General features: G+C 40.2%; 1 protein-coding gene across 9 annotated transcripts in view; it reads left to right on the forward strand.

Moving 5' to 3' along the window:
• The window catches only part of RTP4 (receptor transporter protein 4), a 114,331-nt gene that overhangs the window by 56,622 nt on the left and 31,192 nt on the right, over positions 1-26,517 (forward strand). For 2 of the 9 annotated variants that reach the window (XR_012021875.1, XR_012021881.1), the window contains 3 exons: positions 657-11,647; positions 11,845-11,965; positions 12,066-13,196. The exons of 6 other annotated variants lie outside the window; for them this stretch is intronic. The gene's annotated coding sequence lies outside the window, so the exon portion shown is untranslated. Of the gene's footprint in view, positions 1-656; positions 11,648-11,844; positions 11,966-12,065; positions 13,197-26,517 lie in introns of those variants that run through there. One more of the 9 variants, XR_012021876.1, reaches the window with a different exon arrangement.

The following is a 26,517-nucleotide window of genomic DNA, read 5'->3' on the forward strand; positions in this document are numbered from 1 at the left end:
AACTCTGTGCAGATAGAAATTAAGTTGTAGAAAATGGACAGTAATTCAAATAATTCCTGCCCACAGAAATGCAAATTGAGCCTAATGGGATGCAATTGATTTTTATGAGCACTTTTTCATATTTTTATAAATTCATTTCAGCTTTCCATACTTGACTAAAAATATGTGACCCTTTGAGTTTGTTTTTGGAGTCACTGCAACATCTACTGGTTTCCTCATTAATTAATGAGTTAAATAAAATCTCTGACATATCCAATTTTCTATCTGTATGAGAGTTATGATTACATCATCTTTTAAAATGTATCCTTTAATAAGTGCAAACCATGCATACACCTTGTTTTCTCACACTGCATCGTGTTCCCACACCTTATTTAAAGAATAAATCGAAGTTCCTGTGAGCTTCAGAGCATTCTGGGGAGTAATAACTCACCTTGCAAAAATACTTTAGGGTTTACAAAGCATCTTCACTTTTATCATCTCCTTTGATTGCTACAGTCTGCCTGGGAGAGCAGATATCATTCCTATTTCACAAATAGGAAGAATGAAGTCCAGAGAAAAAACATGTTTTTAAAAACCAAGATCATACAGCTGTTTGAGGCAGAGCCAGGATGTCAGTGTAAGTCTTCTCTTGATTCTATTCTCATCCTCTTCATTAGGCCACATCTTCTTTCTTGATAAGAAATACTGTGGACCCAGCCTGGCAACTGGATCCTCGCACGGGAAAGCTGCTGTTTCAGAAAAAAGGCCAAGAATTTGGATATAATGAAAGTTCTGAGAAGTCACAGCTCCATCTCCAGGGATGTTATTCAGCTCCCCTTTTCGTTTTTCCCCTTGAGAACAAAAGCTAGTTTTACATTTTAATGGATTTAATTACTGCATAGAGATCTGAACAGATATGAAAGGAACAGACAGTGAGGACACAGTGATGGTCTATTGAGCAGCATTTGAATTAATTTGGAGTTTTCATCCCTGTGATTAGTGTGATTATTAGTGTTAATACTTGAAGTTCATGTTAACAGGGTGTTATTGTGAATTTGAAGCATTAAAACAGGCCTGATTTCCTAGTATTTGTTTGTTTACTTATTAATCAGTCTATTCACAATGGCTATGGTGCTGACATATAAAACACCCCCTGCATTCAACTTCTCAGCTTAACTTAATAAAGGATAATATTGGGTCTCATTTAGCCAATGTTTAATGCTAATAAATTGTCCTTGTCTATTTTGGTGACTTCCCCACTGTGGGTATACTTTCCTTTGTCCTTAGACCACTGTGGAGAAGCAGATAAAGCCTCAGAGCTTCTGGAAACAGCCTTAGTTAGGGTTTGGGATACCAGGTTTCCTTTGACTTGAGATTCTTGAGTGATCCTGAGAAAGCCATGCCCCCTATCTGGGCCTCAGTTTTCCCTCAATAAAATAAAAGTTTTAGGTGAGATGATCCCGGCTTCCCTTCAGCTCTGTGGTTCAGGGAGTGAATCAAACTGTAGAGATAACTGGAGAGTTACGGAAATGTGAAGTTGTGACTAAGAGAGTATCTATCCCAATGCATTAATCCTTTAGTTCTGCACTTTTATTTCAAAGCCCATAGGTGTGGGTCATTCTTTTTCTTCTTGTTCCAGGTGCCCTGTAAATCTCCAATCTGAGGGTTTATGTTTTTTTTCAACTATGGAAAATTGTCAGCCATTTTCTCACTGAATATTGACCCTCTCCCTTCTCTTTGAACCCCCTAAAAGATGGTAGACTGCATTCTAGTTAAAGCCCTAAATCTGTCTTCCAGGCATTAGTTGTATCTGCTACTGCATCTACTCTGTTCTCAGAATCATCAAGCTTTCAAATTCAACAATTTTTGTTTCTAGGAGTAACAGTTGTTTCTTTCTCAAATCTGCCTCTTCTTTTTTTTACATGGAGTCTTAATGTGTTGTGTATGTGTACTCTACTTTTTTTTTCTTCGTGAATTTTATGATTTTTGAGTGCGAGCACATTTTCAATGACAATATGGGAGTGACTAGGAATTCAATGCAACGTGGGTTGTGGAAATATCACTCTGGAGAAAGCTTTGCATTTGCTTTTGCTGAGTGCCCCAGAGGTATCATGATCCCAGAAATATTTTATTTTGCTTTATTTTATTTTATTTTTAAAAAAGATTTTATTTATTTATTCATGAGAGACACACACAGAGAGAGAGGCAGAGACATAGGCAGAGAGAGAAGCAGGCTCCATGTAGGAAGCTCGATGTAGGACTCAATCCCGGGACTCTGGGATCACGCCCTGAGCCAAAGGCAGACTCTCAACTGCTGAGCCACCCAGGCTTCCCCCCAGAAATACTTTAATGTAAATCTTGAGGCTTAAGGAATCCTGTAACATATAGGTGATATATTCATTTACTCTAAATCTTCCTAGGCTGGTGCAGTAGGCTGAATAATGACTGCCAAAGATATCCAGGCCCTAATCCCTACAAATTATGAATGTTACCTTATGGCAAAAAATAAATAAATAAATAAATAAATAAATAAATAAATAAATAAATAAAAGACGACTCTGGATATGTTTAAATCAAGGATCTTGAAATGGGGATATTATCCTGAATTATTCAACTGGATCTTGAGTGTCATTGAGATCACAAGTGTCATTACAAGAGGAGGCAGAGGGAGATTTGACTACAGAGAGGAGAAGCCGATATAGCAATGGAAGTCGACATTGGAGTAAAGTGCTTTGAAAATAAAGGAAGAGGCCACAGACAGAGGAAAGCAAGAGATGCAGAACTAGAAGCTGGAAAAGGCAGGGAGATAGATCATTCCTTAGAGCCTCCCAAGCAGTCTTGCCAACACCTTGAATTGAAACTGACTCCAGAAGTGCAAGAGAATAAATGTGTGTTATTTTAAAGCCACTAAGTTGTGGTAATATATTAGAGCAATAATGGGAAACATAGCTGGTTAGCAGAGTTTTTCTATTCCTCTTTGACTGAGAGCAGTACTTCAAAGATTTTTCCAAGAAAACTTGACTGGATTTTCCATGAAGGCAGATGGTGAAGAAAAGGCTGGAAAGACATGGCATGACAAGATTCCACAACTCCTATGACTACAAATCAGCCTTCAGAGGGGGATTAAAAAGACATGGTTCTTGATTTTGAGCCCTTTTTACTAGCCAAATCTATGCCTCCAAATGATATAACATAGTTGTCAGGAGTAGTTCAATAGACAGACGTTGGTATTTTGTATTCCATGTGTCTTATAATTTGCCATTTGGATAGAAAAGGCATCTTGGGCAAAATTTTAAGTTCTATACTTCAATTTCTCATCTGCAAATGAAACTAATAATAGTGCTTCTCTTACATTATCATAGTGAGGCTCCCAATTAGATAGGGCACATGAAATGTCTGGGTATATATATGCTTTATCCTTTGGTATAGACCCAGGATTATTGTCCAAGAACTATGTAAAGAGAATTGAATGACTCAAAGAGATTCTTAAGAACTTTTGAGGACTCAAAAAGAAAACTCAAAATGAAGTTTTATCATCTTCAAAGTTCTAGAAAACAGAAGATTCTGTTAATTTTAGAAGGAGAAAGGGCTGGTTTAAAATAGAAGATGCTAACGTGGTTGCTACGTTATTCATTCAACAAACATGTGTCTGTAGGGTGGTACCTATGTGAAGCTAGATGCTAAGTGCTGTGAGGGAGACAGCAGCCACAATCCTCCCATTTCTAGAGCTGCACTGTTGTTAACAGTTCACAGTATTGCAGGAGGATTTCACAGGCATCCTCTGAGGTGAAGTGTCCAGGAACTACCTACCAGTATTTTACAGATGGGGGAACTAACCCTCAGGTTTAATAAAGTCCAACAAAGTTGGGTCCCAAACCCACCTGCTAATTCAATGCCATTGACACTCTATCACAGCTAAGATGAGATCCCTGATCTCAAAGTGCTTAGAGATGAGACAAAGAGGAGAGAGCACTGCAAGGTAAGTATGACCACCAGAAGTTATAAAAGCAGAAACAAATAAGATCTTTGAGAGGTTAGGAAGACTTGTGATATGGAGTAGGGTGAGGGTACCTGGTAAGACAAAACACAGGAAGGCTTGGTTGAGGGACAGAAAAACATACACATTTTAAAATTCTTCACCTTGAAAAATAAAAACCAATGACCCAACAACAAAACAAATGATTTCTGACCAGGTCAGAATGTTGCACAACATGTTTCCATTCCACAAGCAATGCTTACGTGCCTACTATATGTGTGGGATTGATCACAGTGAATCGGAAGTGACGACATTCCACAGAACCAGCCTGATTGAGGGAGACCTGCGCTCCAGCCCTCACACTGAATGTGGCCTTGGGTGGTTTGTTTCCCCTTGAGCTTGAGTTTCTTCTTGCATACGTCGGAATCTAAACTTCGCTTGCTACTCTGACAGCCTAAATTTGAATAAGGAGGATATTTATGTACTCTATTGTTTTTACTTTCATTATTCATTCTTTCATCTTAAATTATTTGCTTTCTCTCTTTTCCTCATGTCTTTCTCCTCCTTCTTTTGGGCTGGCTCCTTCCCTGCCCTCCCTCATGGTTATTCTCCTTCTCACGTTCAGTGTCTGCATATTTTCTTCCTCATTACCTAAGTACATGTAAATTGGCCACATTACTGATGCGGAAGCAATTTTTAAAATTGGTTAAAATGTGCCAACGTCAAACATGACGAATTCTTCCACTTTTGGACTCCTCATGATTTTAATCATCCCAAATCAGCCATTTAAGAAATGACAGCATGAGGACCAAATTCCCTTAGCATCATTTTTTTTTTTTTTTTGTCCTTTGGTGGTGTGTGTTGTGTGTGTGTGTGTTTTGTTCACCAAAATTGTCAGTGGGTTTGGACATCATTTAAGTGTAGCATTGAACACTTGTTGTATACAGCACTTTCTGAGTATGTGGAGAAGGGGGAAATAAAAAAAAAAGAATAACATCTAGTCTGTAGTCAAAATGATACTTGGGGACTTGGTGAACGAGAGCATGGAGGCATGGTTAGAAGTAAAGAAGGAAACCTTGGCTCTATTATGCTGGTATTTTGGCCCCAAACCCAGGAGTGTCTGACTCTTCAGTACAGGGTTCTTGGATGTTGTTGAGCACACAGTAAACTGTAGCAGCATGGTCACAAAACTGCCACCTTGCTTACCACTAAGGCCATGGCCTGATAATCCCTGATTAGGAGTTTTCTGTTAAATGCTGATTTGGAGAACATGTGTTAGGCTTATTAACTGCCTTTCTAAGCACCAAATATCTATCCTGGGTCTCATACGTTCAAGAATATCTTTGTTAAGAGAAAGAAAGAGAATCAGGCCCAAGAGGGACCTTAAATCTGTTTACTCAATCAGCCATAAGTGGAAGCCAAAGACCAACAAAACTGGTCAATCTGGCCTGGGGCCAAGGCTTTACCTGCATTTCAGGCAAAAAAACAAAAAAACAAAAAACAGAAAACAAGAAAGAACGCAGCACAAGGTGCTGCTTGTTTAAGGTACAGTAAGCCAAGCCACAGTTAAACTGGACTCATTAAATGTTCTAGCTCTGGACAATCCGTCAAGTCTCCTATCTTTGGAAGACTAGAGAGGGAGTTTTTCTCACTCCTAAGAGGAAGTAGCACTCCATCAGTGCAGGAGTTACTGATCTGATGTGGCCTCAATAAAGTTAGAGGAGGAAAAAGAATATTGCCTCCTCCAACAGGACCTTGGATAAGAGACATTGCTAATGAAGTGGACAGTTTCAGGAGGAGAAGTGTGCTCAACCCCATTTCAGGCTATATGAGCAAGTTTAGAGAAGTGGGGCAAAGAGCTGTATCTGGAGAACATAGTGAGTTACATTTTTATATCTGAATAAATGCTCTTAGGAGCAAAGTGGCAAAAAAAAAAAAAAAAAAAAAAAAAAAGCAAAGTGGCTTACCCAAGACCATGTTGGGTAGCACCAAGGCACAAATAGTCTTCTGATTCCAGGTCTGGGTTTCCTCTCATTTCACCACCACTGCAAGGTAATAGGCACCCATCAAAGTAATTGATAGCAGTAGGACTGCTGACCTGGGAACGGCCTGACCATGAAAATGGCCTGACCGTGAAAGATGATATCCCTGTCCTTGGGGAGAGGGCAGGGCAAAGGAAAAATGAAAAAGCACAGCAAAGTTTTGGAGTAAAATGATGGCTTGAAGACTGGGTTTGTCTCCTCACTAGTCCCATGATTCTGGGCAAGTCATTTAACTTCCCTGATCTTCAATTTCCTTATAAGATAGCAATACCTCCTTTAAAGTGTCCCTCTTTGGGGCACCTGGGTGGCTCAGTAGTTGAGCATCTGCCTTTGGTTTGGGTCATGATCCTGGGATTGAGTCCTGCATCAGGCTCCCTGCATGGAGCCTGCTTCTCTCTCTGCCTATGTCTCTGCCTCTCTCTCTGTGTCTCTTATGAATAAATATATAAAATCTTTAAAAAAATAAAGTATCTATCTAAGGACAAGATGGAATAATCTATATGAATAGCATTTGCCGCAGTATGTGCTCAGTGAAAAGTACCTTTACTCTTGGTGTCATTCATTAACTGAAGCAATATAAGATATACTAGTTACCTGCTACAATGATTTCTAAACCCTCATGTGGGTAAGAATCACCTATATAGTTTATTTTAAAAATGTGGATTCTCAGTCCCACCCCCTTTAAGAGATTCTGACATGGGGCTCTGAAATAGGAATTTTATCAAGTACTCCCGGCGACTCTGGTGATGTGGTTCAATGTCACACTTTGGAAAATATTGTATTGGATTGTATTTTAAGTTTAAAATATGACTTCTCCTGGTTCATGGCTCTCAGAAAAGTCCTGGTTAGGCTTGCATTCTGAAGATTTCCTCGTCTTCTTCCTCACCCTCACCTCCAAGCACAGTGGAGGAAGCAATAAGCTGCTATTGTTGTTACCACCACCTTTGGGGAATATTCCTTACAGCAGAGGGTCTCAACTTTGGCAGCTTATTCCAATTATGTGGGAAGCCTTCAACCAACCTGGTGTCCAGGCCACACCCCAGACAAACTAAATCAGATGTCTGAGCGATATTCAGCATGGGGTTTTTGGAAGCTTGCTAGGGGATTTCAGTGTATAGCTAAGTTGAGAACCACTGCTCTAGATCCTCTGTCCCAATTTCCCATCAAATTTTCTTCACTTAGTTTCCATCCCATGCCTTCTATCTGGATAGTTCCCTTCTTTCAACAATTTTGGCTGGATCCACTCAGCAGATTTCCTGGTTTTCTTGTCATTCTTCTTGATCCACTGATGCCTCTTACCTGGCTCTATTTGGTGTTGATGTCCAACCCACCATTCTGTCCAAACTTGCAGGACACAACACTGAAGCCCTCAGATAGTACTACTTTGTCTTGAGGCTGGGGCAGGGAGGACAGATAGGATCATACCACTGTCTTTCAAACCTCTTTTCCATTTTCTCTAGATGTTTTCCCAACCCCTACCTGTTTATTATGCCAGAGCTCATGCAAAGACCTCCTTCTCTGGAAGGCCACCTCTGACTCTCCCAGGTCAAAGAAGAAAGACTCCCTATTCCTGACTTCTCTAATACCGTTGATATCACATATTATAACATTCTACCTATATAAGGAGGGGGGAAGATGTTATGGTGACAAGAGTCATCAGAACTTCTGGGAAGGAAGCCACTTATTTGGAAAAATTATGACTGCATGGGGTAGAAGTTTATACTGAGAGGGATATAAAACAGGTCTGAACTACCTTGCTCAAATGTAAGAGCAATTGTTGAATACCCCAGAGAGAAAAAAGGAGGTCATCCACTCTGTGATGTGACCCACACCATGATTTCCATAAAATTTTGAGTAAAATCTATAAATCATTATGAGATACGTCATAGAAGCAAATTTTCAGGGCACTGCTAAAAGGCCTACATCCAGGGTATTGAGGGAAAGACAGGCCACATTGCATGGACATAAAGACAAGAAATAGGTAGAAGATTCTAATGGACATTTTAGGAAAGGTTTTAGATTATCACAGGTCATAGACTATGGGTCAAGGCCAGGTTTCACCAGACCTACAAGGGGCATAGTAGCCTCACCTGTGATCTGTATTCCATCTGAGCATCCTCTCTGCCCACTGAACTGGAGTCTTCTGATGGCAGGGCCTGTCTCTAGGTCTGCAGCTGAGTTTCCCTAATTCCTGGCACAATACTTGGCATATGTAATACTTTAAATAAGTGTCTAGAGAATGAACAATACAGAAAGCACATTAACGTAGGCTTTTCTTAAAGTCAAAGGGAGCACCAAGGAATTCGTCCTGTCTGTGGCTGTTTTGTTCCTCAGACTGAATTCATTTTCGTTCACCACTTAGATGCTATTGAACTTGTTTCTCCAAATTCGGTTGCTCAAAATTTGATTAATTTAAGCTCAAAATGACATTTCAAAATCCCCTATTCCCAAACACATAGCTCATCAGAAATGCCTCCCACTATTTACAGTTTTGCTTCATTGAAATATGATGATGCCAGGCAGACAGCGATGTGTATTCAGTGGAATTCAATTTTCCTGATCACTGGCTCCATCGATCAGTCTGTTTGCAAAGGGCTGACGCAAGCATCAATTCATCTCTTATGGACGATGGGTGAGCCGCTCCTATTATTTCTGCATGTGAAAGGGGTTGTTAGACTCTAATGATGGGATTCTGGAGGATCACTTTATTATTGCTGTTTTAGGCTTTATTGAGTTCCTATCATGGGCCAGGAGTTTTTACTGTTTTCATATTTAATCTTTACAATTGACATTTTGTGGGTACAGAATCTGAGACCTGGAGAACTTGGGAGGTCTTGGGAGCTCTTGTGCTTACAGAGCTAGTGAGGTATAGATCCAGGATTCAAACGCAGTCCTTTTGATTCCAAAAATTAGTACCATCTGGTTTGTTAGATTTTCTTCTTGGGAATTATCTTGGGGCTTAGGCAGGAGAGGTAGAGAGAGGTGATTGAGAAAGAAATCCAACACAAGCTGAAGGGGAAGAAGAATGACTGTGGTTTATGATTCAACATAAACTCACTCACTATCAGTCCTTCTTGTAATCCCAGTTGTGCCTGTAGAGATATTTGTCACTGCAGCCAGCAGGTCATACTTGGCTATGAATGTGTTCTTCCCAGGAGACATGAGCCCCTGGCAGGTGCATGCCTAGCAAGTATACTCAGTGTGGCACCCAGAACCCAGAGGAGCGAGAAGCAAATGCAGCGCTAGAGAGGAAAGCTCTCCTTTTTCTCAAGATTTTATTTATTTATTTTAGAGAGAGAATATGAGCTAGCGAAGGGGAGTGGTAGGGGAGGAGCAGAGGGGGAGGGAGATAGAGGGAGAAAGAATCTCAAGCAGACTCGTCTCTGAGTGTGAAGCTCTTTGCAGAACTTGATCCCATGACCCTGAGCTCATGACCTGAGCTGAAATGAAAAATCAGATGCTTAACTGATTGAGCCACCCAGGCTTCCCTAGAAAGTTGGCCCTAGGAAGTGTCTTGAGAGCAGTGCTATTCTGCTGGAAGCCAGGAAAGGGAGCTTTATGGATCCTATAGGAAAGCCACTTTCTTACTGGGTCTTCCAGAGAGAATGACCTGGGCATCCGACTCAAACAAGGGGCAAAAACCACCCAGAATTCCAGTATACTTGATAGTTTTGCCAACTCCAATCTGCCTCATCCATAGCATGATCCCTTTGCTACCCTGGGCAGAGTCAGGAAAGTGCTTTTGCAGGACCACCACAGCTCTGTCAAAAGTCTGGGAACAAGGGGTACCTATATCTTTAAGCTACTTTCAACAGGAAACTTTCTTTGTTGCTCATAACTGTGTCCCCAGAAATCTGTGACCTTGTAGCTACCCTCAATGCATGAAATGCATGAAAAATCTCAAAGGGAACTATGTTTTTGATCCTCAGGCAAAGTTTGAGAAAAGTTGAAAACATGCTTCTCTGGGCAATAATTCTACCTGACATCAAAGACAAAACTGATCAATAATTGCCCTCAATTTCTCTGAAAAATGAATTTTACATTATGAATATTCCACCCCCCCCACCAAGTGATAAAGCCATCACTTTCTTTATCAAGAGGTCAAAGTGTTTTTGTAGACCTTTGGGTTTGTCTACAAGGCCTGATTAACAAAGGACAGGATCATATATGAGATGCAGAGCAAACCTGAAATAGGCGGGGCTGATGCTATTCTTTCCATTTCATGAATGAAGAAACTGAGGTCCGGAGAATCCATGTGACATCTCCAAATTCACACAGCTATGCAGTGGTAGCACTGGGGTCAGGACCAGTATTCCATTGTCCAGTTTCATGTCATGCTGTGCATTGAAGCTTGACTAGTGTCAAGAGCCTGTGATGGCAGTCAGACTTTTCTCATTCAACCTTGAATCACATTTATTTCTCCTAGAAAAAGCAACCTGGATAGGAGCAAATTGCTGGTTTAAGTACAGTCCAACTCCACTCTGAATAGAAAACCTTGAGCAAGCCATTCTGCTAGGGGCAGAAGGTCACAGTAGGTTCAGTGTTGACAAACCAATATAGATTTCAACGTGTAGGCTGTGAAGCAAAGTCTTAGATAATCTTTCTAATCCTATTAAGGGCTAACTCCTATTCCCAACACAGCTGATCAAGTCCAATTACATCGCAGATCAGAATAAACACTCCAGGTCAAATATTTCAGCACCCAGGCTAAATGTTTAATTCCTTTTGGATGGTAAGTATCAGAGCTTCAAAATGTGTGTATGTGAGAATGTGTATGTGTGTGCATTTTACTATTTTCAAGCCCTGGTAATTATAAGTTGCACTTTAAAGCAAATATTATAAGGTTGTCTAGACATTGATTAATCACTCTGATCAATATTTTGTGTTCCAACTGCAAAAGGAAGAGAGAGAGAGGGGAGGGAGAGAGATAGAGAGAAAGGGATAGAAGTATTTGAAAAGAAGTGAACAGGTGTAGCAGCGTATCAACATTGACACACACACCATGAATAATCTCTAAAATGTGTCAAGTATACTACAGCTTATAGAGCACATTCACCAACCAACATCTCTGCTGTGATTCTCAACACTACCCCATGTATGAAGTACGCAGAATAAGTATATCAGCATTTAAATAATGAGGAAACAGAAATATAGAGCCGGATTTAGAGTCCTGTGTAGGAGCCACAGAACATTCTACAGAATGTTCAGTGTGGTCCAGATTTCTCCCCTACGCTGTCATTTCCACATACATATCATCCTTTATTTACATAATGCTTACCAGTGTAAGAAACCTTCAGAAGTGCTTTGTGTTGACTCAGTTACTATCTATATGTATGCGCTAATTCAAAAAGCAACTGAACTTTGTCAGTCTTATACAAGCCCTCAGGCAGGGGTGTTAATTACAAAAATAAAATAAAATAAGATAAAAACAATGATTGGCTGTTTATAAATGGTGCGTTTTAAAATAATTTGTTCTGGACTCGTACATTAAACACTCTTCCAAAATACCTTCTCCCACACACTGTCTTTTTATCCTCACTAGAGCCCCATGAAATGGGAGTTACAATCTCCATTTGAAATAGAGGGGAGGCTGAGGCTCTGTCTCCTGGAACTAAGTCATATTTGACAAGAAGCCATGCTGTTGGTGTTGGTAGGTGGTGTATGTTGGGAGGGAAGCAGGAAGTGGAAGAGTAAGGGATGGGGAGTTGGTGGAGGGAAAACTCAAGGGTGCCTTAGAGGACAAAGTCCTGGAAGCAAGGTGAAGGCTTGCTTTCAGTAGCCCCAGGATTAGTTTTCTTTTGCTTACTGCCTCAGCTTTTACTGGCGTCTAACCTCCTCACTTTCCAGATTTATACTCTTTCATTGTGAATCCTTTCCGTGTTCAAGAGGCTGTGCCTGCAGATATTCTCCTCCTAGGGCCCCTGTCATTCTATCTGTACCTGCACCTGGAGGCTGATAAGGAAATAAGGTAGGTGGGGTAGGAGCTGGGAGAGCAGCAGCCATTGTCTCCTGTGGCAGCCTGATGGGATGGAATAATTTACAGGGTTATTATTATTATTAATTCACAGGATTAAACTTGCATGTGTCTTCTTAATTCATGGTGACTGCTCTGCTGCATCCATGCCCGGATGCTGGGATCATCTCAACCAATAAGTACTACATGGTGCTGGTGTCTTGGGTCATGGTGAGGTCACAGATCATAGGCCAGGAATTTAGGGTTCCAACCATCACTTGGCAAAATGCCTAGACTTAATTTTTCACTTCAACCATCATTTTCCAAACACTGAAAATGAGCACCATACCAGGAGCTGGGGACAGAGGTAAACTTTATTTTTTTAACACATACTTACATTACATTCTCTATATGCGAGGCACTATGTAATCGCTTTATTAACTAATATAATTGTCACTGCACCAGTGACAGGGATAGATGAGGACACAGACATAGAAAGGGTAAGAAACTTGCCTGATGTCACACAGTTAGTGATTGTAGGGCTGGAATGGAATCCATGCTGTAGTGCTCCAGAGTAAATGTTCTTAACTGCTGTCTTTCAAAATTTCTGCCTTCAATATTTTGTCACCTAGAGAAGACATATAGTCCTGGTAGATTATAGTGGTGGTTGTAACAGAGATATGTGCAAGGTGCATGGAAGAAAGAGTTTCAACAAGTTGCACTGTTCCCCACTTCAAGGATAGCAACTGCTCTTTACACCCTATTCTTACACCCTATTCTTATTAGCCCTCTACTGACCTAGTCTCATATTTGACCCTAAAAGCCAATCTATCATTGTAGAGGCATGGTGATTTAAGACTTCCTATGCCAGGAGTACAGAGCACTTGGCATCAAGACTGCCTGCTTATGTGTATGCTCCCTAAATGGTGTCTTTCTGCCGTACTCTGACCAAGCCCCATGCAATATCATCAGTCTGTAAATTCTGCCCCTGTCTTGGCCCCACTTGGCCTCTCAGGAAAGCGCACTGATATCTCTCTGTTTCAGATGAACAAGATTGGAATCTGGCTATAACATTTAAGCCTTTATCTAAGACCAAGATTCAATGGGCTCTTCTAGCTACTCAAGTAGGTGGTCCCTTTCCTTCTCACCACTTCAAGGATATTTCTCCAATTTTTGCACATGAAGGATGACCTTCTCCATGGAAGAGGGCTACTTCTCAGTCAAGAGTCATCCAGCATTTCCCCCCTGGAACTTCTTCTTTTTTCTTTTTTTTCAGATTGATTGATTGATTGATTGATTGATAGACATAGAGAGAGAGGCAGAGACACAGGAGGAGGGAGTAGCAGGCTCCATGCTGGGAGCCCAATGGGAATCCAGGATCGCACCCTGGGCCAAAGGCAGGCACCAAACCACTGAGCCACCCTGGGATTCTCCCCCCCGCCCCACACACACACCGGAAATTCTAAAACAAGTCTTGAAGTCTTGAACACCTTTAGGACTGAAACTCTGCCTTCCTGCTCTAGTAACTTTTCCACTTCTGCATCCAAGGTCCAGAGACTGCTGGCCAATGTCATCACCATTGCCTGCCTGTGCCAGATACCTCCCTCACCACTCCCCTTCCCCAATCACATTCCATGACTACCATCGGTCTCCATACCCTGCATATCCTATGCTTCATTTATCACAGTCCTCTTCTGTCCTCTGTAACTATTTCTATAAGATTATCCTGATGTCTCCTCCAGCAGCCTCTGCAATTATGAATAATTTGTCAGCAATCTACACGCTCAGACTGTATTTATATCAAAGTCTAGCCACTGGTCTCACCTTATTTTTTGTTTTTATATGTTTTGTCTCAAGAAAACAACCATTCTTGACACTTAAGACGCAGGCATTTTTCATTTAGCTTTTCTCTAGATCCATAAAACAAAAGCTCCAATTGTATAATCAAAGAGAGCAGGAGATGGGGGTTTGGTCCCAAAGCACTGTGATCAATATGTTTGATATTCATTGAGTATTTAAGATAGGCTAGGCACTCCACTACATGCTTATTTCCGTTTAATCAGCCATCCTTACAAAGCTCTATGAAGTTGATATTAATTATAACCACTTTATAAATGAGGAAATCGAGGCGTAAAAATTCAATATGGAGTTGCACAACTAACCAGTGGCAGAGCCAGTTCTCAAACCCAGGTGTGTGTGCCTCAGTTCTAATCATCAATGTTCTAACTACTTCACTTCTCCTTTCTGAGTCTTGGTTTCTTTACTGTGAAATAAGCCGGTGGGTGGAATGGATCATAGGACTTCAAAAGTCTCTTTCATATCAAAAAGAATATAAACCTGTCAGTGCAGATTAAAGTTTAAGATGGAACTTGTCTCACTTATCTTCTGCTTCTTGTGAATCTCCCTGAAGGAGCAACAGCATTGTCTCCAGGTCTGAAGGCTTGTTCTGTGAAGCAGGGATCTAGCTCAATCTCAGGGGGCCCAAAGCAACAGATATCAGAAGGTAATTCCACAGTAACTTTGTAACAACCTCAATAAATTTAGTCTTATACATATTAGGAGTCTAATAATTTTTATGGCCGAATGAAGAGTTTGGAGTTTGAAAATTTATAGCTAAGAGTAATCTGAAGACATGTCTTTGTCCAACTCAGAGAGAAATTGGAGTTAAATTGAAGCTTAGAAGATGCTCATTAAGGAAGCCAATAGACTACCCCAAAAATCTTAAGAATGGAAAAAAAAAATCTTAAGAATGGGAATGACTTAAGAGATATTACTCAATACTCAATACCTCCATTTTACATATGAGCCAGCTGAGGCTAGGAGAGGGTAAAGAGTTGCATGATGACTCATGAAACCCTGAGCTGTTATTATCTTCCCTTGTTATAGTTAGAAAAACTTAATGGCACTAAGCTGAATCATTGATGGGTTTACCTGAAGGACTGCATTTCACACAAAAGGAGGAAGGACTAAAATCTGAATTCTAACACCACCTTCTCTCTATGAAGATTAAACACCCACGGGATACATCTTCCAGTTGAACCTCTGCAGGAAAATCCTTCAACCCAAAGGCATTGGTTCAGATGGCTCTGTGGTTCTTTGCAATCACAGCATAGGCCTTTGTTATCAGTACTTTGAAGGATATATTTAAGTGTCAAACTCACTGAAGTTGGTCAGCTACATCCAATAGAAGGATTGGCTAAGATCAAGGTAGCATTACATTAACTGCTCTAAATATAATGAAATCTTGTTGAACCCTGACAACAGGGTTGTCAATAATAATTTATCAGAATTGATAATGTATTGAATTGCCCTTCATTGTTTTTTTTGCCAATTCAAATTCTCCCATGCTTAGAAGTGAAGTGCAAAACAGAGTTGTGAGTTGACAATACCAAGGCACTTCATCTCATTCATAGAAGAGGTGGATATTTAAAGCAATGAGGATGGGGGATCCCTGGGTGGCTCAGCGGTTTGGCACCTACCTTTGGCCCAGGGCACGATCCTGGAGTCCCGGGATCGAGTCCCGCGTCGGGCTCCCGGCATGGAGCCTGCTTCTCCCTCTGCCTGTATCTCTGACCCCCCGCCCTCTCTCTCTCTCTCTCTGTCTATCATGAATAAATAAAAAATAAAAAAAATAAAGCAACGAGGATGAAGTATTTGTGCATCAAACTAAGTCAGAGTAAACTCCAGAAAAAGTTTCACAAAGAATTAGAATTATTCCAAAGCCAGATTTTGTGTAAGATCTTTTGAGATCTTACCTCAGGGCCCCTGTGAGAAGCTAGTGGTGGAGGATACACTACAGGACCAGAACTATGGGAATTTATCTGACTTGTAAACGGACTCCGACCAGGGTGGCTGACAGCTCAAACTGCATTGTCTGCAGGAATGTTGAAACAGCTCAGGTGAGCTGGTGGATCCAGAACAGAAATCCAGTCTGACAGGTAGGGTGTGAAGCAGGAGCATGCAGGCAATGGTGAGGTGATCTCAGGTAAGTTTATCAGCGTGGCACTATGGTCCGGATGAGCTGCTTGTTTGAGCAGGACACCAGGACTAATGAGTGCAGGGAAGAGAGATAAGATCCAGTGTCCCAAGAAGTGGGGAAAGGCAAGACACAGACAGAGTGTCTAGGCCTAGTCAAAATGGCTATAAACCTGCAGGTTCAGATGGAAATTGGGGCACAAAAGTCTATTCATATTGACTGAACAAGGATAGCAGGAAGCAGGCGAGAACTGCAACTTAGGTGAGGTAGCATGCTAGGCCAGCGCCTACCTGGGTACAGTGCCTCAAGTCCACAGAACAGAAACTATCCTTGGCTTTTCCTGGTAGATACGTTTAGTGTACTCCTGGTCTCCAAGTTTGACTCAAGGAAGAGACATAGGGGCCTCAATGTCCACCACGTACAGGGGCAAAAAGGCAGGGACTGGAACTCATGCTTTGAAGGTCACTGCTCACTTATCTGACAGCGATAGCAACATAGAAGAGCAAACAATTAATCTCTGGAGGAGAAAGAACACAAATGCCATTCTCATGACTTGATATCATTCTGGGCCTTTTTTTTTTTAAATCACCTTCTATTGGGTGATCTGTCAGGTACTCACAAACTCACCTCTGCCAGGGCAGAAATGGCTGCAATCAAGCCCATGTGTTGCCCCTACTAACTAGAGTATTTGTACTTAATAAAGATATTTAAAAATAGTCACAAAAATGTAGTCCCTAAACCCAAGATCAGTATATTTTCAAAGATGGTTAAATCTTGGGCTTTGATGCTTGAATTATAAAGAAGAAGAGAGAAAAATAAATTGAGGGGACGGGCACAAGGATGTTCTGTGTCATGGGCTAGTTGTGAGTCAGCAGTACATCCTTCGTAAAGATTGCCCTGTTCTAAAAGATATCCGTTATAAAACCCCCTCGGATTTTTTAACACTCGAGTATAAGCATTCTTATTATAAAGCATTATGCAGTTTTATGATCGCAATTGCTTGGATATATGGAGTATATTTTGGAATCCTCATTTTGCACTTATGAAGTTAAAGCTATAGGCAACAGAGTCTTTTGCCTACAGTTATGACAATAGAAGAGTTTGAGTCCAGACTTGCTCCTGTGTCTTCCAAGTCCCAGAACCCAGGCTCGTGGAAAAGAAAAACTTCACACCAGACACTTGTTAAAAAAGGCAAGGCATATTTTATTGGAGCTAACTATAGTAAGGGAGAGACTTCAGTGGGTAAATTGAGTTCAACTCCACTGAATAAGAAGTAGTGGGCTTTTAAAATGCTGGAATGTGCTGAAAGGGAAGTACTGAAGGACACCAGGACTGAGTGGCCAATGTGCTTAGGCCTCTCTGGCATTTATTAAAGTTAGGTTCCCACCCTCCCACAGAGACTCTGGCTCTATCTCTTATTGATCATATTCAAAGGGATGGCACCCAGGTCCTTGGGACAGACATTTCTGGGTTGCAGAAGATACATCTCAAAAGGGACAGAAAAGGGACTTACAATTGCAGGTTTTCTAAAGTAAATGTTCTAAAAAAAGTGAGGTCAGGGGCATATAGTCTGGTTTTGGCTGGAACAAACAGTAAATTCTTTTGGCAACATTGAGCTTTCTCAGGTGGTCATTTAAAGGGGTTGGAGTTGTCATCCAGGGATATGGACTTGAGCTAATAGAAGCCAGGCTAGAGTTTGTTCAAGTCTCTTAACTTGGAGGTGGGATGGAAGGGGGGATGTGGATAAAGTCATGTGTGCTGAGAGTTTTGCAGTTTTCACTTGTCAGCATTCCCTGTGGTCTCTTCATTCAGTGTTGGATGGAGTGGATTTAAGGCTTCTGGGGATGTCTTCCTTATGCCAACGCTAAAGAGAAGCCCAATCTTAGTTTAGACTCCTGAAAACTGCAAGCCTCATGTAAGATCCATGCTTGCTCTCAACAGCATACTCTCCTGTGAGGGTCCAAGATGAAGGATTGCTCTCTTTTATGCTAAAAGGCTGTATCTACCTGCCTTTCTGCCTTGTGTGTCAGAAGAACCATTTGTCCAGTAGCTGTAAGACAACTGTGGCCTACATCCTAGAGGAAGCCAAACTTTCCAGTAAATCTATTCACCATAGGCTCTGGAAACCTTGCTGAAAGGCTCAGGGGGAAGCAAATATATTATTATTATTTCCACTGTTTGATTCTTGTAGCATTCATTAGATGATTATAGCTTTGAGATTTGATGGATGGAGCATTCTATCTTGTCACTGTATTTCTGAGCTGGTCTGTAGCTACTCAATAATTACCACGCAACACAGTGGAGGCATGTTCAAGAATGCTAATGAATTATCAGTTCTCTTAAAGCCTCATTAGATTTCTTGATAGCAAAGCCTCCCATTGACAAGATCTCTAACATGATTTTCCAAAGACCCTTGTTGCTTGTCAGGCAAGAGATTATCTGTGCATGCATGAGGTAGTTTGGAAACCACCCTGATTTTCTGCTATGCCGTTGTCACACACATTTGTTTTTGTTAGAGTTTTGTATGTGTGTATCTGTGATAGATGTGTGGTATGGAGGTGGGAGAGGTGGATTGAGGTCTCTGGAGAAAATAAAAGAAAGGCAGCACTAAATCCCACTGTAGAATTGAATTTTCTAGTTGAGAATTATTTTAAACTCATCTTGAACTATTGTGTTTCACCCCAAAATCTGTTTTTCTCTCATAAGTAAATGGGAAAATGATCCCCTCAGTTCTTCTGGCCAAAAGCCCGGCCATTATCCTTGGTTACCCTTTCTCTTTTAGCCCTCACATTCAACCACCGGCAAATCCAGTTGGCTACCTCCAAAAGATATCCCAAAATTCTATTCTGTTCTCTGTATCTGCATTATCATATCTCTAGACCAAGCCATCACCCACTCTGTCCTGATCTAGTAAAACCACTTCATTGCTTGGTTTCTTGCTTCCATTCTTACCCCCTTAAAATCCATTATCCCCAAAGTAGCCAGAATGATTTTTATGAAAATAAATCAGATTGTATCACTCTCCTGTTTCAAATCCCCCAATAGCATTCTATAGCAAGTAGAATAAAATTAAGACTTCTTTACCTGGTCTACATTGCCCTGTAGGAACTGACCCTTATCTACCCCTCAGGCCTCTCCTAGCATTCTCTCCACTCTTCACCACCCTCTAGACAGGCCTAACTCACAGCTTTTGCACTTCTTGTCCTCTTTGCCTGGAGCATTCTCCAGGCAAAGCATTCTCTCCTCTGAGCTTCACATGGATGACTCCATCAGTTTCAGCTGAAATGCCATGTGAGAATAATTCCTTGAAGAACAGCCTATAAGATTGCTCTGTTTTATTTTCATCAAAGAACTAGTCAGGGGATCCCTGGGTGGTGCAGCGGTTTGGTGCCTGCCTTTGACCCAGGGCGCGATCCTGGAGACCCGGGATCGAGTCTCACGTCGGGCTCCCAGTGCATGGAGCCTGCTTCTCCCTCTGCCTGTGTCTCTGCCTCTCTCTCTCGCTCTCTGTGACTATCATAAATAAATAAATTAAAAAAAAAAGAACTAGTCATTGGTTAGGATTTTATTATATTTTTTATGCCCATTTGTTTATTGCCTGCCTCCCTTGACTTGAATGTAAGCAACATGAGGGCAGGGACCTTGTTTTTCTCGGTCACTGCTGTATCCATCATACCTAGAAGAATGCCTGGCCTGTAGCAGGAGCTTACAAAAGATTTACTGATTGAATGAAGGAACAAATAAACAAGTGGATGAATGTAGTACAATTCCTCTTTTTAAAATGAGGAAACTGAAATCCCAAATTGAAAGCAACTTGTCCAAAACCTCAAAGAAGAGACTTATTCTTCTGATCTTGATTTTTATGATCTTTCCAACATATTAAACTGCATCTCAACATGGTTCTCAGCCAGGGTGGTTTTGCCTATCAAGATATATTTGATGATGTCTAGAGAGATTTTCAGTTGTCCTAACTGTAGAGAGATTGCTACTGGCATCTAGTGAGTACAAGTCAGGGATGCTGCTAAACATTCTATAATTCACAGGACAGTTTCCCACAACAAAGAATTAGGTGGCCAAAAATGTCAGTAGAGCTGAGTTGAGAACCCTTAGTAGTAATTGCAAAGGCAGGATATGCCTCCTACATTCTCCACTCTTCCTCTGAGCCACGGGAAACCTTACATAAGACTGCCCCCATTGCTCTACCTGAATTAAACAACAGTCATCATCCAGGGAGGATGTTGTCTTGGACCACTAGATTAATCTTTTCTCTCTCTCAAGTCAATCCTCCAACATCTAATTAGCATAGAACATGCCACCTTCAATTAATATTGGTTATGAAATTTGTTAAAGAAATTAATTGCCCAAACTGTCCCTTCTGCTCACCTGTAGTCTACCTATCTTTCAGTCATAAATCCTACCACTTCCAGGAAGTTTTTCCTGAGTCCCAAGCAGAGTTCATATCTCCCTACACCATATTCTCTTAGCACTAGATGTGTATGAATTAAAATACAAACTTAAACTCAAGAGTTGCTCATTTTCCCACCATCCCCAGCTTATGCATTCCTTGAGGCAGGCATAGAGTCTCAACTGGGCACTGCACACAGAATGGGTGCTTAGTAAGTACCTTATGGAAGGAAGATGCATATTTCCAACAGGCTATATATCCATTTAAGGTGACAAGAAAGAAAACCTTGCAAAATCAACACAAGAGAAAAGGCAAATCTTTCCTCTTTCATTGCAGCAAAAGGAAGTTGGAAGGCAGGAGCATTAATTGACATATCTTTTCAGTTTATTGCTTCTCTTTTGTGGATGAATGTAGGCATTTGTGAGGTAGGCATGTAGTCAACTCCCCACCAACTTGGGAACAGCCTGAATGATGAATTATCTCTAAGGTGGTGGCAGGGGTCCCTGGTGCTGGAGGAACAGTGTGGTCTCTGCAAATCCCTAAGCCGATGACAGGGACAGGGCAGGCAGCAGGCTGTGTTATCTGTACCCCAAGGAAGATAAGGAAAACAAAGTAGCCACCCCCATACTGCTTTCCCAGAAAGCCGGCCGGCTTGACTTAAGCCTACTGTGCTATTTAACTCAACACAGTTGCAAACAAACAAGATTAGAAATGAATGATAGATTTCTTTTTAAAATAGAACATGAAACAAAAGCAATTTTTTTTTTTTTGTCACCATGGGTAAAGCAATGGAAGTGCCTGTTTGAGGAAAACAATTACACATCAGCTTAAATTACCTGTTTTAAAACACAAAACTCTGAACCCTAGAAAGCCTTTAGAAATATGGCCATGTTTCTATTTTATGGATGAAGAAACTGAGATCTGTAGAGCATAAAGGACTGGCCTGAAATCATATAGCACACAGTGGAAACCAGAATCTATAACTGAGCTTCCTGTCCCCAGTTCCTATTGTATGTGTGTGATGTGGAATGGGGGGGGGGTAAAGTGGGGGAAGGTCAGTGGACCAGAGAGTCTAAATACCTGGGCTTCAGATTTTATCAAACGACAAACTATATGATTTAGGACAAGCCACTGCTCCTTGCTTCACCTTCCCCATCCATTGTGTAATGGGATTGACCTGAATGACCTGTAAGCTCCTCCCATTCCAGCCCATGCTGGACTTCAGCACAGGCTAATAATAAATAAACAAGCAAATAAAAATATACAGAGTATATACTTTATACCAGACACTGTGCTAAATATTTTTTTCACACAGTATCTCATTTAATCTTTATAACCTTATAAAATAGGCATGTTTATTTTGCCATTTACATATGAGAAAGCTGGGACTCAGGTTAAGTAACTGGCTTAGAGTCACACAATTGATGTGTAGTGACAGTAGCATTTAAACATCTACCTGTCTGAGGGATCCCTGGGTGGTTCAGTGGTTTGGCGCCTGCCTTCGGCCCAGGGTGTGATCCTGGAGTCCTGGGATCGAGTCCCACATCAGGCTTCTTTCATGGAGCCTGTCTGACCTCAGGGATAGAAATTACAAGTTCAATGAATATTCAAATATTAGTTCAGTTCAGTTCTTCAGAGACTGAGAACTCACACCCATCTCCACAGAAATAACCCATACTTGGGACATTCTGACTGTGACAAAAACTATATCTCTGTAATTTATACCCTGTTGATCCACCAAGAAGTCTAACATTTATTCTATAAAAACAGTTCTTTAGATGAGGGAGAATTATGTTTATGACCCTTATTCTGAATATCTTCTATTTTTGTAAATTTTGATTTCTAATCACTTCTCTGGTTCTTTGTTTGGACCTACTTTCAATTCCCTTATTACCTCAGCAGGATGCCTCTGCCCACACCCAACATATCTTATACTTTCAACTTAGAATATTGAATAGAATAATGCTGATTAAATTCCTAGTGTTTGTAAAAAGGATGGGAGCAGAGATGATAAGTTCATTGAAAATATGAACAAAGAATCTTTGTTTGGAGCCATGATAAAGTCAGTACGGAATCATCCTCTCATTTTTTTCTTTTCGAAAGATTTTATCTATCCATTCATGAGAGACAGAGAGAGAGACAGAGAGAGAGAGAGAGAGAGGCAGAGACACAGGCAGAGGGAGAAGCAGGCTCCATGCAGGGAGCCTGATGCAGGACCTGACTCCGGGACCCCGGGACCATACCCTGGGCTGAAGGCAGCACCAAACTACTGAGCCACCCAGGGATCCCCCATCCTCTCATCTTAAACAACATTTTTTAGAGGGTAAAATGAGCCAAGGGAAAGCAATAATAAAGATCAAAGTTAAAGTCTATGAAATAGACAACATAATAATAATAGAGATAATCAATTATCTGAGAAAGTGCTAAAATTGGTAAACCTCTAGCCATATTGATCAGCAAAAAGAAGGAAGGAAGGAAGGAAGGAAGGAAGGAAGGAAGGAAGGAAGGAAGGAAGGAAGGAAGGAAAAAAGATCATTGGTATAGATTTTATTGATATTAAAAGACTAAAAAGTAAATATTATAAACAACTTTATGCCAGTAAATTCTACACATTATTTGAAGTGGACAAAAGCCTTGAAAAACACAAACTACCAAAGTTTACTAAAAAAAATAAATAAATAACACAAATACACCCATGTTTTTAAAGACTTTGAATAAATAATTAATAACCATCAAAAAAAAATGACCATGCCCAGATGGTTTCACTGGTAGATTCAACCAAGCACTAAAAGAAAAAATGATAATAATTCTCCATAATATCTTCCAGAAAAGAAGAGAGAACACTTCCTGACTCATTCCATGAAGTCAGCATTGTTCTTGATACAAAAGTAGACAAAGATATTATATTAAAAAAAAACAAAACACAAAAACTGACAACCCAACATCCTTCCTGACACAGAAATTCTTAATAAAATTTTAGCAAATTTGGGGATCCCTGGGTGGCTCAGTGGTTTAGCACCTGCCTTTGGCCCAGGGTGTGATCTTGGGGTCCTGGGATCAAGTCCCAAGTTGGGCTCCCTGCATGGAGCCTGCTTCTTCCTCTGCCTGTGTCTCTGCCTCTCTCTCTCTCTCTCTCTCTCTGTGTGTGTGTGTGTGTGTGTGTCTCTCAGAATAAACAAATAAATAATCTTTTTAAAAAAATAAATAAATACAATTTTAACAACTTTAATTTAGCAATATAGAAAGAGTTCACACATCATGATTGAGGTTTGTCACAGAAATATGTTTTCCTTAAGATTTGAAAATCAGTCTGTGTAATTTACCATATTAAGAGACTGAAAAAGAAAACCCACATGATAATCCCAATAGATACAAAAAGTATTTGACAGAATTCAATGTCTTTTCATGACTAAAAACTCCTATCAACCTAGAAATAGAAGAAACTTGTTCAAACTGATAAAGAGCATTTATAAAAAGCTTTTGACTAATATCATATTTAACAGTGGATATTGAATCTTAATATTGGGAGAAAAAGGCAGGGGGATCCTGGGGTGGCTCAGCGGTTTAGCACCTTCCTTTGGCCCAGGATATCATCCTGGAGACCCAAGATTGAGTCCCACATTGGGGTCCCCACAGGGAGCCTGCTTCTCCCTCTGCCTGTGTCTCGGCCTCTCTCTCTCTCTCTCTCTCTCTCTCTGTCCTTCCTGATTGAATAAATAAATAAATAATAAATAAATAAATTAAATAAATAAAAAAATAAAATCTTAAAAAAAAAAAAGAAAAAGGTAGGAACACCTGTTCTCAGTGCTTTTCTTCTGTATTATTCTGGAAGTCCCAGCCATTGCAATAAAGCAAGAAAAATTTCCACACAAATTGGAAAGGAAGAATAAAATTATCATTATTAGAAGATGGTATAATGTATTTGTAGATCTTAAGGAATCTCCAAAACAGCTATAAGAATTGGTAAGTTTATCAAGTTTGCATAATACATGAAGATTGTTTAGAAGCAATAAAAATTAATTGTATATAATAAGCATTTATTAATTGCATATATAATTTATAAGCAATCATAAAATAGAATTAAAAATCAATAACTTACAATATCATCAAAATATGAAGTGATTAAGGGCATCTGGGTAGCTCAGTCAGTTAAGTGTCTGCCTTCAGCTTGGGTCATGATCCCAGAGTCCCAGGATGGAGCCCCATGTCTGGGCTCCCTGTTCAGTGGGGAGTCTGCTTCTCCACTTGTACTCTCTCTCAAATAAATAAATAAAATCTTTAAAAATATGAAGTAATTAGTGATAAATTTGACAAAAAATGTGCAGAGTTTATACACTGAAAACTACAAAACATTAATGAGACATGTGAAAGAACACCTAAAGAAATAGGATATATCACACACACAGATTGGTAGGCTCAATGTTTTTAAGAAGTTAATTCTCTCTAAACTGATCTGTAGATTTGATGAAATTCCAATTAAAAATCCAGCAGGCATTTTTTTATCATTAAGATCTATTTATTTTCTAGGTAGTAATAATAGCAAATGGCAATAACACTGTTTTTTTAAATAATAAATTTATTTTTTATTGGTGTTCAATTTGCCAACATACAGAATAACACCCAGTGCTCATCCCGTCAAGTGCCCCCCTGAGTGCCCATCACCCATTCACCCCCACCCCCCGCCCTCCTCCCCTTCCACCACCCCTAGTTCGTTTCCCAGAGTTAGGAGTCTTTATGTTCTGTCTCCCTTTCTGATATTTCCCACACATTTCTTCTCCCTTCTCTTATATTCCCTTTCACTATTATTTATATTCCCCAAATGAATGAGACCATATAATGTTTGTTCTTCTCCGATTGACTTATTTCACTCAGCATAATACCCTCCAGTTCCATCCACGTCGAAGCAAATGGTGGGTATTTGTCATTTCTAATGGCTGAGTAATATTCCATTGTATACATAAACCACATCTTCTTTATCCATTCCTCTTTCGATGGACACCGAGGCTCCTTCCACAGTTTGGTTATTGTGGACATTGTTGCTAGAAACATCGGGGTGCAGGTGTCCCAGCGTTTCATTGCATCTGTATCTTTGGGGTAAATCCCCAACAGTGCAATTGCTGGGTCGTAGGGCAGGTCTATTTTTAACTCTTTGAGGAACCTCCACACAGTTTTCCAGAGTGGCTGCACCAGTTCACATTCCCACCAACAGTGTAAGAGGGTTCCCTTTTCTCCGCATCCTCTCCAACATTTGTGGTTTCCTGCCTTGTTAATTTTCCCCATTGTCACTGGTGTGAGGTGGTATCTCATTGTGGTTTTGATTTGTATTTTCCTGATGGCAAGTGATGCAGAGCATTTTCTCATGTGCGTGATGGCCATGTCTATGTCTTCCTCTGTGAGATTTCTCTTCATGTCTTTTGCCCATTTCATGATTGGATTGTTTGTTTCTTTGGTGTTGAGTTTAATAAGTTCTTTACAGATCTTGGAAACTAGCCCTTTGCAACTATCTTCTCCCATTCTGTAGGTTGTCTTTTAGTTTTGTTGACTGTATCCTTTGCTGTGCAAAAGCTTCTTATCTTGATGAAGTTCCAATAGTTCATTTTTGCTTTTGTTTCTTTTGCCTTCCTGGGTGTATCTTGCAAGAAGTTACTGTGGCTGAGTTCAAAAAGGGTGTTGCCAGCAGGCATTTTTTAAATACAAATTTAATTTTCAAGATGACTTCAAGATCTATATGACAATTCAAAGGACTTACTATGGCTAAAACAACTTTGAAAAACAAGAACAAAGTTGCAGTTTTTATACCTGATTTCACAATTAAAAATCTATAATAATCAAGGCAGCACAAATTTGACATAAAGTTAGAGAAATCTATTAATACAACAGAATTGAATATAGAATTAGACCCACATGTACATATATGGTCAATTGATTTTCAACAAAAACACAAAGGGAATTAAATAAGGGAAAGGATACATTTTCAACACACTGGTAAAATTTGATAGTCATTTGCAAAATGAATCAACCTCAACTCCTACCACAATATTAGAAAAAAGTAACTCACATGAAACAGATTTAATTATGAGATAAAACTATAAAACATTTGGAAGGGAAAAGTCTTAATGACCTTGTGTCAGGCAAAGACTTCTTAAGTAAGACATTGAAAGCATAAAATATGAAAGAAAAACATAG

This window comes from Canis lupus, chromosome 31, assembly GCF_048164855.1.
Source record: "Canis lupus baileyi chromosome 31, mCanLup2.hap1, whole genome shotgun sequence".
NCBI lineage: Eukaryota > Metazoa > Chordata > Mammalia > Carnivora > Canidae > Canis > Canis lupus.